Raw genomic sequence first — 13,166 nt, 5'->3', positions numbered from 1 at the left:
ACCTCACAACATCATGAACATGAATTTCAATTCAATTTAAATCATGAACATTCATAAATACACAAATCTTGGATTTTGAAAAGAGATTCTTGAGCTTCATGGGTGAAAGGGACCCATGAATCAATACATGACATACCTGGGTGGATGATTTCTTGAAGATTGATGGAGGAAAACTTGAATTCTTGACTTGGAATTAAACACCTAGGGTTTCTTGTTCTTGGGGATTATCTTTGAGAGAAAATGCTAATTTGATGTTGTAGATGGATAATGAACTTATGAGCCTTGATATGATATAATTAAGGGTTAAAATGGGTGGAAAAGATCCAAATACCCTTTTAATGACTTTAAAATAACCGAACAAACAATACGACGGTGGGTACGACGGTTCGTCGCTGGGTCGATGGTCTGTCGGTTCTGACCGTCGCACCTGGGCAGCATAGGGGTTCACTATCTCTGCTATGACGGCTTGGGCGATGGTCCATCACTAGCTCGATGGTTTGTCGGCCTTCACCGTTGCACCTGGGTGGTTTCGACTGCTTTTTGTATTTCGGCCATAACTTTCTCTTCCAATGTCGGATTTTGAAGGAATAGGTATCGTTGGAAAACTAATTCTATTTTTCACTCAACAAAAAGTGAAAATCTTAAAATTTCCACGTTCAGAAAAATAGATTCATCTTTGAAAGTAAGTTTCTAACATTCTTGAGATGATTTTAAGCTAGGTAGAAGTATTGGGTATTACATTATTATAGCACCAATCAAATAACTTGGGGGAAGTGGATAAAAATATTTTTTAAATTTAGCAATCATAGCAGTAATAACTTCTTTGTAAACTTCTTTATTGTTATATTCAGCAAGCAAACAAGAAATATCGGTTAAATAAGCTAAAATATTACAAATAGTAGGATAATAAGCACCAGAGAATTCAACAATAGCTATATAAATTCTTTTCAAATATTTAACAAGATCATCAATTACAGCCCAATCCGAATCATGTAGCATACACTCAGGAAAAGAACCATAATATTAATTAAAAGTCATTGTAATAGGAACTCTATAAGCAAGACAAGTTTTTAAATAAGTATAAGTCACATTCCATATAGTATCACATTCTTCAGGCATAAATATCGGTCTAAGTCTATTTTGTTCACATTTGGTTTTAAATTCCCCCACTCTACATTTTTGATTATTTTCTTGAATATAGCTAGCAGCAAGTCGGACCTTTTCAATATAAAGCTCAAAAAATTCAAGACCATCTCTTACGATTAAATTATATATATGACAAGCACACTTAACATGAAATATTTCGGGTAGTGGCGAAGAAAGTTTAACTTTCAACAACTCAACAACAACCTTATTATTAGATACATTATCAAAAGCTATACATAAAACTTTTCTTTCAATACCGTAATAATTTGCCACTTTAGAAATAGATTCAGAAATAAATCTTTAGTGTGTCTATGATCTTCATCATACAAAAATGCTAGAATATATTTTTCATAACAAAATTACTATCTATCCAATGACAAGTAATTACTAAATAATCATTTTTGTTAATAGCAAGACCAAGATCACAAGTTAGAGCAATTCTACATGAAATATTTTTTAATAACACAGATAAAAAATGAATATATTATGCATGGAGTCTAAGAATATCAGTATGACAAGTATTTCTAGGAATACTTGTAAACATAGAATTATAGAAGCAAAAGTGAAAAGCAAGCAACCCACAACTATCATTTTTGCCTTTTCTTTCGGTCCTTCACTTTATTATAATTCTTAACTAATGGATCGGGTGTTGGGTTCAATCTAGTTTGTGCTGGCTCACCAATAACCTCACCACCTTGTGCAATAGTTAACTCTCTTGCGTGTCTAGCTCTTAAATGTCTCATCAATGAACCCGTATCCCTTTTACGGCCTCTAATTTTATGCTCATATATAATTTCACAAATATTGTATTGCACCTTACTTTCTCCTTCTATTTCCAAAAAAAATTCTCATGTAATACTAGTTCTTCTACGAGATCTTCAAGGGCATGGGGAGGTCGGGAGGAAGATTAACCGATTCGGATCTAACATTGCATTTTCGACTTCGGGTGTCTCACCAATATTTTCGTCATCTACATCTAAATTAACCACATCTATTTCATTCTCTTCTTCTATGCCATAATTTTCCTGAGCTTCTAAATAATTTATATCGTGAGCACATACACCTAGTTCTTCCTCAAAAGATTGACTAACTAGTACCAGAGGCACACGAATATATCTAGTACTTGAACTACCTCTACTGGAACCGCCACCAATTTATTTTTTTACTACCACTATCACTTTTTGGACAAAATTTTTTGACACTTTGACCAAGGTTTCTTAATTTATCTATATTATAAATTAAACTAAAATATATTCAAGATACAAAAAAATAATAAAAATAAATTTCAACAATTAATACACTAATTAAAAATTAAAAGTAAGAGATGAAACAACAATACCAAATTTTTGAAGTATCCGAATGTTGCGACTTTAGAAAACTTTCACTTGATATTTGTAATTGCAAAATTAAAAAATATAATTAGAATATTTGAGAGAGATCGAGAAAATAAGATTGTGTTAAAAATGATTTGAAATTTTTGGGTATTTATAGAAAAATTTTTGAATTATTTTTTTTTAAAAAAATGGTTGAAATTAGGCCAAATGGGCCGTTGGACCCCAAATGACATTATCGTCATTGGCCAACGGTCTATTTGACCGTTGGAAAGTGCCAGCAGCCCACATGTCTTTTTTTTTTATTAAAACCAGGTCGATCTGGTCTAGGTAACTGGTGATCCTGGTTCAATTTTTGTACTGGGACGATCCACCGGGCCTGTCAACTGAGACGGTGCAGTCTGGGACCGGCGACCCACTAACTCGGAGGCCCACCAAGCCAGGTCAGACCGGGTTGGGCCCTTTAAACGGGCCAAAATGGGCCATTCTAGCCCAGTTGACGTGTTTAACCTATATAATGAATACATCCGTTAACTATTAACAATGATGTCATAGAATAAGCAAAGAGTAGCAATTTGGGACAGTCTGGCTTAATCTTGGAAGAATCAAAATTCTCAAGCCAAATTCAAGATCCTTCCTTTGCTCGCGTCACAACATCACAGATTGTGACTCAAAGAGTTTGTTGAGATGGAGGATCATCTATTTTCTTATGTTTTTTGAAAGAGAAAAAAAAATAAACAATACAAAATAAAATCGGAATGAAAAACTTTCTCATATAAATTTTATTAATCATGAGTCTTTATATAGACACATAAATAAAGTTGTTGACTTCTCCTACAAGTAAAGCAATAGACAAACACTCCTTGCTTTTGTTGCTGCAATCTAGTAAAGTTGGTCCTTGCTTTCTTCTTCCACAAGTAGTGCTTTTGAATTATCTTGAGTGTTTTTGTACTTGTAAACTTTGTAACATGATCCTTTTGTTTGCAGTTTCCACATAATGCATCAGATCTCCACCAATAAAATTTTACTAATTGTTTTTTCTTTTTGCAATATTTGCAAGGAGGATAATCAACTTTTCTTTTTTGGTGGTTTACATAAAAAATGCCTTCAACATTTTTTTCTTCCTTGTAAGCTCTTCTTTGCTCTTGTGCTTGAAGAGCGCTTATCAATTCAGCAAGAGAGATGACATAGAGATCTTTAGACTCTTCCAAAGCGGAGATTTTGGACTCAAATCTCTCAGGAATAGTCATTAGAATTTTTTCAACTATTCTATTGTCTTTAAATCTTTGTCAAACAACCTGATTCTATTGACAATCAAAGAAATTCTATCAGAATACTTAATGATTGTCTCACCTTCTTTCATCTTAAGAGATTCAAAATCTCTTTTCAAATTTAAAATTTGATTTTGTCTAGCTCGTTCGCTTCCTTGATACTCCTTTTGAAGTTTTTCCCAAGCTTCTTTTGCTGTTTCATATGCTGTGATTTTAGAGAAAATTGAATCATAAACTGAATTTTTAATTACAATTTTTGCTTTATATTTTTTGAATTTCTCTTCTGAGTGAAGTTTGATTTCGGTAACAGAAGGATTTCCAGGGAGTGGTTGTATAGGTTTGTCTCCCTCTACAACTTCCCATAAATCATAAGCTTCAAGATAAGATTTCATCTTAGCTGCCCAAATTTGATAATTTTCACCGGTGAATGCTTAAGGGGCATTGAAAGAGAGAGTATTGCTTGTTATGGGTTGAAACACAAGATTTAAACTAATATGGGTTGAAAGTTAATTAAAAAATAGCCCTACGTTAAAAATAAAAGTAAGAGTTAAAAATAGTCCTACGTTAAAAAATAAAAGTAAGGATTAAAAGTTGGTTGAAAATAGGTATGAATTAAAAATTAGTTGAATGCTTTTCTTTAATGAATTCACAAATCCATGAGGATCGATGAAGGCCCTTGATACCACTGTTATGTTTTTTGGAAGAGAAAAAACAAACAATACAAAATAAAACCGGAATGAAAAACTTTCTCATATAAATTTTATTAATCACGAGTCTTTATATAGACACATGAATAAAGTTGTTGACTCCTCCTACAAGTAAAGTAGTAGACTTTTACTAGAATTAAAAACTAAATGTCCTACTTAATTATTGGACCCCCTATAACTAAATAACTAATTATTCTAGAATACTGTTGCAATAATAGATGCAATATCCAACACTATTCAGCCATAGACGACCCAACAAAGTTATAAAAGCAGAACAAGGTAGAAGCTGCCTCCTTTCCACATCCTCTCCAATTGGCAGTCCAAATCCACATTCAAATACAAACGAGAGCTAAAATCTCTAAATATGTAAAATACAGTAGGGATTTTACCTCTCATTATAAATAAAACAATTTTCTTACCAGAACTTACAGATGTGGGCATTGTATACTTGAAGGGTTGGGGTTGGTTGCTACTCTACTCAGGAAACTGTTCCCAGAATCACATACACAAAAAGAATTAAGAGATAAATAGTGTATGAAGAGCAGAAGTACAGAAAAGTAAAAATATATGATTTTTACGTGGAAGATCCTTGCTCAAGGGAGAAAAACCATTACCTGTGTTACGACCCGAACCAAGGCCTGGCCGTGATGAGTATTTCAAGTCCCACGAGGACCGGAGATCACCTCCCACACCTAACCAAACCCAACCCAATATCCCCCAAGGTCGGATAAAGTCCGAACATATAACAAGATAGTATGCAACAAACTTAAGAAAATTCAAATCAAGTCTATAACCATCGACTGATGTCCGACCAAATAACCGACCGACACTGTCCAATATCCATAGTAGTCCAAACAAAGCCTTTTAAACAAAGAAACAAAACTGAATAATAATAAAGTGTCAAGATATGTCCCCAACTATAGCCAAAATAAGTCTAAACAGTTTGAGACATAAAGGACTAAAACATAAAATGTAGACTTTCGATATATGGAAGCTCACCATTTCAATGTAAAATCTCAAACTGATCTTGAATCCTAATCACTGAGCAGGAGGAGTAGAAGTATAGCTAATTCCTGAATTGCATGAGCATACTGCATCCAAAGACGGTTAGCAGGTTGAACGCTAGCATATAACTCAAGGATAAGGATAACATAATGGCATGGTCAATAATTCAAAATCATTCAAAACTAAGGCACATAATCAAATGGATAGACATATAAAACTTAACATGCATTATAAAACTTTAGCTTGGATTGTGTAGCTCAACTGTTATAACATGTACCCATAGGATATATGGGCTCCAGCTTTCACCCTTTGGTCGGACCCCAGTGCATGTAGCCACACAAATCAGAGAATAATCTTATAACTTAATTATGTAATGATTTACACGGGACTCGAACCCCCTAATCATGAAATAATAATGAGGGGTACTCAAACCTCCCTTTTCACTTTGACCCCGAATCTGCAAATGCAGTTTCCAGTATCGGTCACTCGAACCTCCACTTTTACGACCCAGCTACACAACCCTTATTAGAGCCCAATTAAAACAAGTATCACACATTCCTATTCATTAAACCATATTCCATATTAAGGAATACATTGTTGGTATCGTCATGCCAACTACACTTGTAAGGTAATAACAACATGCCAGAACAATTTCTATTAACTTGGGGAAAAAAACTCCCTTTGTTCATTAGATCAGACCATTGTGTTTCAAATACCTTTTTATATCATGCAATAGTTCAAGACTAGTTCAATTTTATAAATTCCCATGTTTCTCATAATTAAAATCAATTTTATATCATGGGGTTGGGGTCATAACTACTTCAAAAGTCACAAGTTTGAGAAAATCACAATTCCCTAGTCTATTCACCATACCTATTCACCCATAAGTTCAAAATCATAATTAAAGCATGAATAATCATATGTAAATCACGGGATACATTATTCAATTCATAAATATTTAAAATCCTTAACCCTTGTTTCAAAACCAACATAAACATCTCATGAATAATACTTTAAACACATGATTTTAACAAATTAACAATGAGGGAAGAGTAACATGCCTTAAACACTAAGAAATTTGTAAAGAAATAGACCCCTGAGCCCTTTATGACCAACTTGATAAAACCCTAGCTTAACTTTTTTGAGGGAATTTAGATAGCCTTTTGGAGTGTTTGAGAAGTTACTTGATTTGTTTTTGAGTGCTAATGATACCCTAAAGGGGTTATAAGACATGGGTCTTAATTTGGGTAAGAGAGAAAATGTTTAGAATGCCCTTAACTTAAAAGCTGAAAAAGTATCACCCTTTGACTACGGGTCAACCAGTGACTCGTAGCCATTCCTTACGACTCGTCACAACGAGTCATAAACAAGACAGTATCTAGGACCCTTACCCACTATGGACCCTACGACTCAATGGATACCACTCGTAATGGGACCTTACGAGTTGTAGGGTCCAGTCGTAGTCAACCAAGAACCTAATTAGGTAAACATTGAACATCCTCTGATTTTCACCCAACGACTCATAACAAGTCCTTATGGCTCATAGTGATCCACTCGTAGTTAGAGTAAAATTTGTCCACTAAATTTCTAATTTGGTTACGATTCCATCCTAACGACTCGTCATGAGTCTTTACAACTCGTACTCTCAAGTTGTACCCAAGACAGAAACTCAAACTCCATTCACTGGACACTGAAGTATCATGATTTAGTTTCATTTCATAAATTTTACATCTCTTACATTAATTTCAAGAAATGAATAATCTGATTTTTACAAATGCAGGGATTATAATCTTTTTATTGTCGCTTACGTCGAGTATTTGAGTGATGAATTACAAGTACCAAATAATGAACTTGATGACGGATTACTCCGTAAAATATATGCTACTCTTTTATGAAAATATAGAGAAGCGAAGGCTCAGAAATCGTACGCAAGCGACATTAAAGATCCATGACGACCAAAGCCAAATTTCATAGCACCGGATGAAGAACAACTTGTCAATATTAAATAGATCTTTATAGCTTGAGTCTGTCAAAGTAATAACCTCTCCTTAGGGGGGTTGGCTTCAAAACTTAAATTGTAAATATCTATCATCTGTACCTATAACAATTTTTTACATTTCATTTATTTATTCATTCATTAATTTAATGTAATTTGTGAAGGCTTAAATTTATTTTATTTTGTCTATGAATTTTATTTTATCCTTTGATTTGAACTTATTAATTGAAATGGAAAAGTAAATTCAAATATTGAAACAGATAATGGATATGTTGCAATAGATGTCACATATGTTGAAAATTATCAAACAGGCATTTCTACAGGTTTGAATTGTTCCAACTGATGGATTTTCTATTGCAATAGATGGTTCATCTGTTGGAATAAATTAAAACAATATTACTATTGTAACAGATGAACCATCTATTGAAACATATAGTCTATTTGTTGGAATTATCAAACAAGTAGGAAAACCTATTTGATAATTTACAAAAGCTGTGACATCTATTGCAACAGATCCATCATCTGTTGCATTATTTTTGTACTAATTCATAAGTTTGAAAATTTAATACAAAAATAAAATTGTCATCAATCATAAAATCTAAAAAAATTGACATTACTTAAAAAATATACAATTAAGTTAAAAATTTAGAATAAAAATTGTCATTATTTTTTTACATTATTTTTAAATACAGGCTTTAACCTTCCATATAGGATCCCAGTTGCCCAGACCTCTTGCATCGTTGCCACAATATTGTCACTCAGTAAGGACCTTGGTAATGAGATTTTGATGCCGGTTAGCAAACATTCGATATATGCAAGCGAGTATCTGCACGCGGAACCAATTCTATTTTTGTAAAGGTTCTTTTTTTGACCTTCAAAATCCCCCTTTTTAATACTTCCTTTGTCAAATCATTCATTAAGTCATTTTGCTCCAACAAATTGGGGAGAAACTCTAATAGTGGCCGTATCATGGGAAAAACCTCATGGTCCTCGAAGCATGGTAAGTTGCAGTCATAGGCATTAATGTGTCCCTTATGGAGGAGGATCTCAATAGTCACAAAATATTTTTTTCCAGGTTCACGACTGCAAGAGTTCTCTTTTTCCCAATCCAACCATGTCGTATGGAAATGAACTCTTCCCTCTAACATAGTTAGTTATATCTTGATCCTATTTAAACTATGAAATTAACATCTCAAGATCTAGGCCACTGAGAGCGATCACTTTGGTACTAATTATGTCGTACTTACTCTTGAAGTTATTGTAGAAGTTGAGGTCCATTATTCTATTGCAAGGATCATATACTTCACTGTACGTGAGGTGCCTTTCCCACATGAGGTAGAGAATTTCATCAATATGTTGTTATATAAGAAGACAATTTTTAAATAGGTTAGTAAGTTTTTTTGAAGAAACTGGAAAGATAAAATAGATTGCTATCTGTTGCAACAGATGGTTCATAAGTTGCAATAGATGGGTAATATGTTACAACAGATGGTTGATCTATTGTGTAGGTTCTCTAAATATAATAATAGATTATCCATCTTTTACGACTTGTGCAACAGATGGACCACCTGTTGCAATAGGTGACTCATTTATTGCGTAGCTTCTCTGAACCCATGTTAATAAATTATCCAATCTACTGCAACTCATGCAACAATTGGATAGTCTATTAAAAATATGACTTAGAAGGTTAGATTATTAAAAGTAAAAACTTACTATGTCCTTATACCACTAATACATACTTGTCATCATCTTGAAGTCTTTGGAGGAAAGTGGATTCATCATAAAGCATGTTACGAGTTTCTTGGAACTCTTGTAGTTTCTCAGAGTCAACAACCTATTGGTGACAATGGTTGCATATATGTCCACCTTCTTCAATGGTACATAAACTTCATACACATTTGATAAAGGAGGATTTGCAATTTTTCTTGATTTTCTATTTGAGAGTATACACCTAATTTTTTTCTTCTTTCTAACCTCTTCTATAGGAGTGTATGGCTCTCTCACCATTTTGGATGGTATGAAACCCCTCTTGGATTTCAATTCATAGACAACATCAATTGGATCATCTATTTTTTAAAGGGCTCATTCTATCTATCCATGCAGTTTTTGCATTTGCAAAGAGATCATGAGCGTGAAGAGGGGTGGTTAGACCACTAAAAGGGGTGACTAGGGAATCATTATCTTTTAGAAGGTTAAATTTGGTTTCAAAAATATTTATTTTTGCTTGAGCATCAACAACATGCTCATCAGCATGGCTACCACCAACATCAACAACTCCTCCAGCAACACCTCCACAAGAAGCACCCAAATCTGTTGCAGCAGGTTGGTCATGAAGAGCCTCAACATGAGGTTGGCCTTGCCTAATTGCTCTTCTTATGACTGTTGTTCTAGCGAATTTCTTTTTTATTAATTCCATCATTGGGTATGCTATTGTATAAATAAGACCAAGAGTAATAAAAGAATTCATCCCCAACTCATACTAAGTAGGTACAATCCATTGATGCAAAACCTATAATAAAAGTAGACACATTTAAATCAAATAATAATTTACGGTCAGTTGGGTAATATGTTAACAAAGATAACTTATCCAGCATATGATCTTTCTATTATAATAGATGATTTATCTGTTGCCGTAATTTAACCATCTGTTGAATCAAATTACCTTTTTGCTTAAGTTACAATAGATAGATAATCTGTTAAGCTAGGTTTAGAGAACCAAAGCAACAGATGGGTAATCTATTGCAAAATTTGACTCGTTTGTAGCAACAAATTATCTATCTATTGCAACAGTTGTTGTAGACGAGTAATCTATTAAGACAAACTCCAATAGATGTTTCATATGTTGCAACAGATGGACTATCTATTTCAATATCTTCCTTTGAGTCAAATTAGTGTACTTGAAAGAAGACTTACTGCATCATCTGAAGGTTTAAAGAGATCAATCTCCTTAGTTTTTGTGTTGCTATTTGCAGCAAAAAAGCTAAGGATCCTTAGACGAGAAACCTCATTCGGGTAATCCTTGACTTGCTTTCAAATGTGAGGAATGACTTCAAATGCCAAACCTAAAACATGTCAACAGAAAGCAAACAGAAAAAGTCATGATAATTATTCAATATAAATTAATGTAAGAGTAAACAAATAGTGATTAAATTTACACGAAAGCCCACGAAAAGCCATATAAGCTGGTCTTTTTTTGGGAATAGTTTTGTCAATAAATATTCGACAGTCAACTTATAGATGTCATATTCCCAGGGATAAATGTTAAATTAATCCAAATCTTGATCAAGCACCAATAAATCATCTTCTATGACTTTGTTGATGTCTCTTGACAGTATAACGGAATGGGTAAACCAAACTAAGCACAATTGCTCCCTGTAATTCTTTGGTATGTCTTTATTCTTGAGATTTTTTATCAACGTCTGGGATTTGTAGCTATGTCCAGAAACCCATCTATTTTTTTGTTGCCTTTGTTGGATTTGGTGGGTGGTCGCTTGGACAATGTCTTGCCTTTATTTGATAGTGGTAGTTTGGGTGTCTTCTTGCCTTGTACTTTTTGCTCGGTATTTCCTTGAGGAGAGGTTCTTCACATTGATGAAATCTTAATCCATACACTATGGAAAACCTTTTCACGCTAAAACAAACTGGTATGCCACAGTAGTAAATCCAGATTTTATCTAACTTTTTGCCTCCTCTTTCAAATCTTTATCATCACCCACATATTTGATCCTGTGCTTGAGAAGACCATATACCATACTCATTTGGAAGTGGTCACTATTGTCCTCAGGCAGGCTAAGGAAGTATCCAAAGCAGCTAGACCTACAGAAATCTTCTAGTTTTTCCTTTCTCATAATATTCCTAAAATCATCAAAATATTTCGGCATAAGAGATTGAACTACAAAATCACCGGTTAAATATGCAGGATTATCTATCGGTATCTCAACTTGAAACTTGTCAATACTAATAGTTTTGACAAGATCATGCTGGGATTTTGATCTTAATTCACCTCCCATTAGTGATGCATTATAATCGTATTTCTCATTCTCTTTAGAAGATCCGTCTTCCTCCTCACTTTATACTTCTTCCTTTTTTTCTTCATCTTCATCTTCATCCTCCTTACTTCCACCCTCGATAGAAATTTCTCCACCTCACTCAACATTATTTTTCTTAGCTTTACCATCTTTCTCAATTTTATCTTCACACCTTTCCTCATCTTTACTTTTTCCTAAAATAGATTGTTCAAGAAGCTCCTCTGAATCCATCAATACTCTAGCCTTTTTTGTTAGCTGGTCAGAAGTTGATCCACTTTCACCTTCTTTTCTTTTGGGAGACATATTTTACCTACAAACAAGAGAAAAACAAAAAATATTACAATTGATGTCTGCATAATTTAAAAAAAACGGTAACATAAAATTCAATAAATACAACACACTACAAAAAATATTCTAATAGATGACCTATATGTTGGAATAGATGACCCATCTGATGCAACAGATGAACAACCTGCTGTAATAGACAAGTCTTCTAGTGGAACAAATTAAAATAGTCTTCCTTCTAGTTTGATTCCATCCAACAAGTGCTTCATATGTTTCAAGAAGTTGGTCATCTGTTGGAAAGACTGGTATGATTTATTCCAATAGCTGATTCACTAGTTGCAACAGATGGAGAATCTATTGGAAGACCTATTTTAATATGTTCCAACAGATGTTCTACCTGTTGCAACAGGTAGGTCATCTCTTGGAATTTATCAACATAGGTAGAATTTCTATTTTGATAACTTCCAATAGATTACCCATCTTTTACAATAGATGGATCATCTGTTGGAAGATATTGAAACAGGTCTTCCACATTTCCATCAGATGTGTAATCTATTGGACAATACAACACCCCCCACCACCAACACCACCAGTAGTAACACCACCAATACTAACACCATTAAAACCACCACCAATACCACTAGTAGCAACACCACCACCATCACCACCACCATCAACACTATATCAACACCACCAATACAATACCGCCAACACCAACACCATCAATACCAACACTACCTCCACCACCACTACGCCCACCACCAAAACTAACATAATTATACCAACACCACTAATACCACCACCACCACCACCACCATCACCACCAAAACCACCAACACCATCATTAAAATTAACACCACCAATAATACCAACACTACCAACACCAATACCAACACCACTACTGCTAATACCAATACCACCACTACCACCAATACAAACACTAACATCAATACCACCACCAATACCACCATCACCACCACCATAACCACCAATGCCAACACCACCACCACCACCACCACCATCACCACCAACACTATTAATAATAATATCAACAAAACAAAAAAATAACAAAACCAACAATAGTTCTTACAACACCACCAACAATACCATGACACTACAATAAAAACTAGGATTTTTTCAAATTCTTCCTACATTTTTTATCATCAAAAATCAAAATTGTTAATCCATTCTCGAAGATAATACAACAAAAGTCTTTTTTTATCATTAACTAAAAAATTCTAATTTTTTTAAAAAATAACAAATGTAGAACTCTTATCAAACTCTATTACTTGTGAAGATATAGAAAGTAATGGATACAAGCAAGAAAGAAGTCAAAAATAACAACTATGTGGTCGAAAATGGAAAGAAAATTAGTCTATTACGAAGGGTTGGGTAAT

Source organism: Capsicum annuum, chromosome 9 (genome assembly GCF_002878395.1).
Source record: "Capsicum annuum cultivar UCD-10X-F1 chromosome 9, UCD10Xv1.1, whole genome shotgun sequence".
NCBI lineage: Eukaryota > Viridiplantae > Streptophyta > Magnoliopsida > Solanales > Solanaceae > Capsicum > Capsicum annuum.
Note: the sequence above shows the minus strand (reverse complement) of the source record.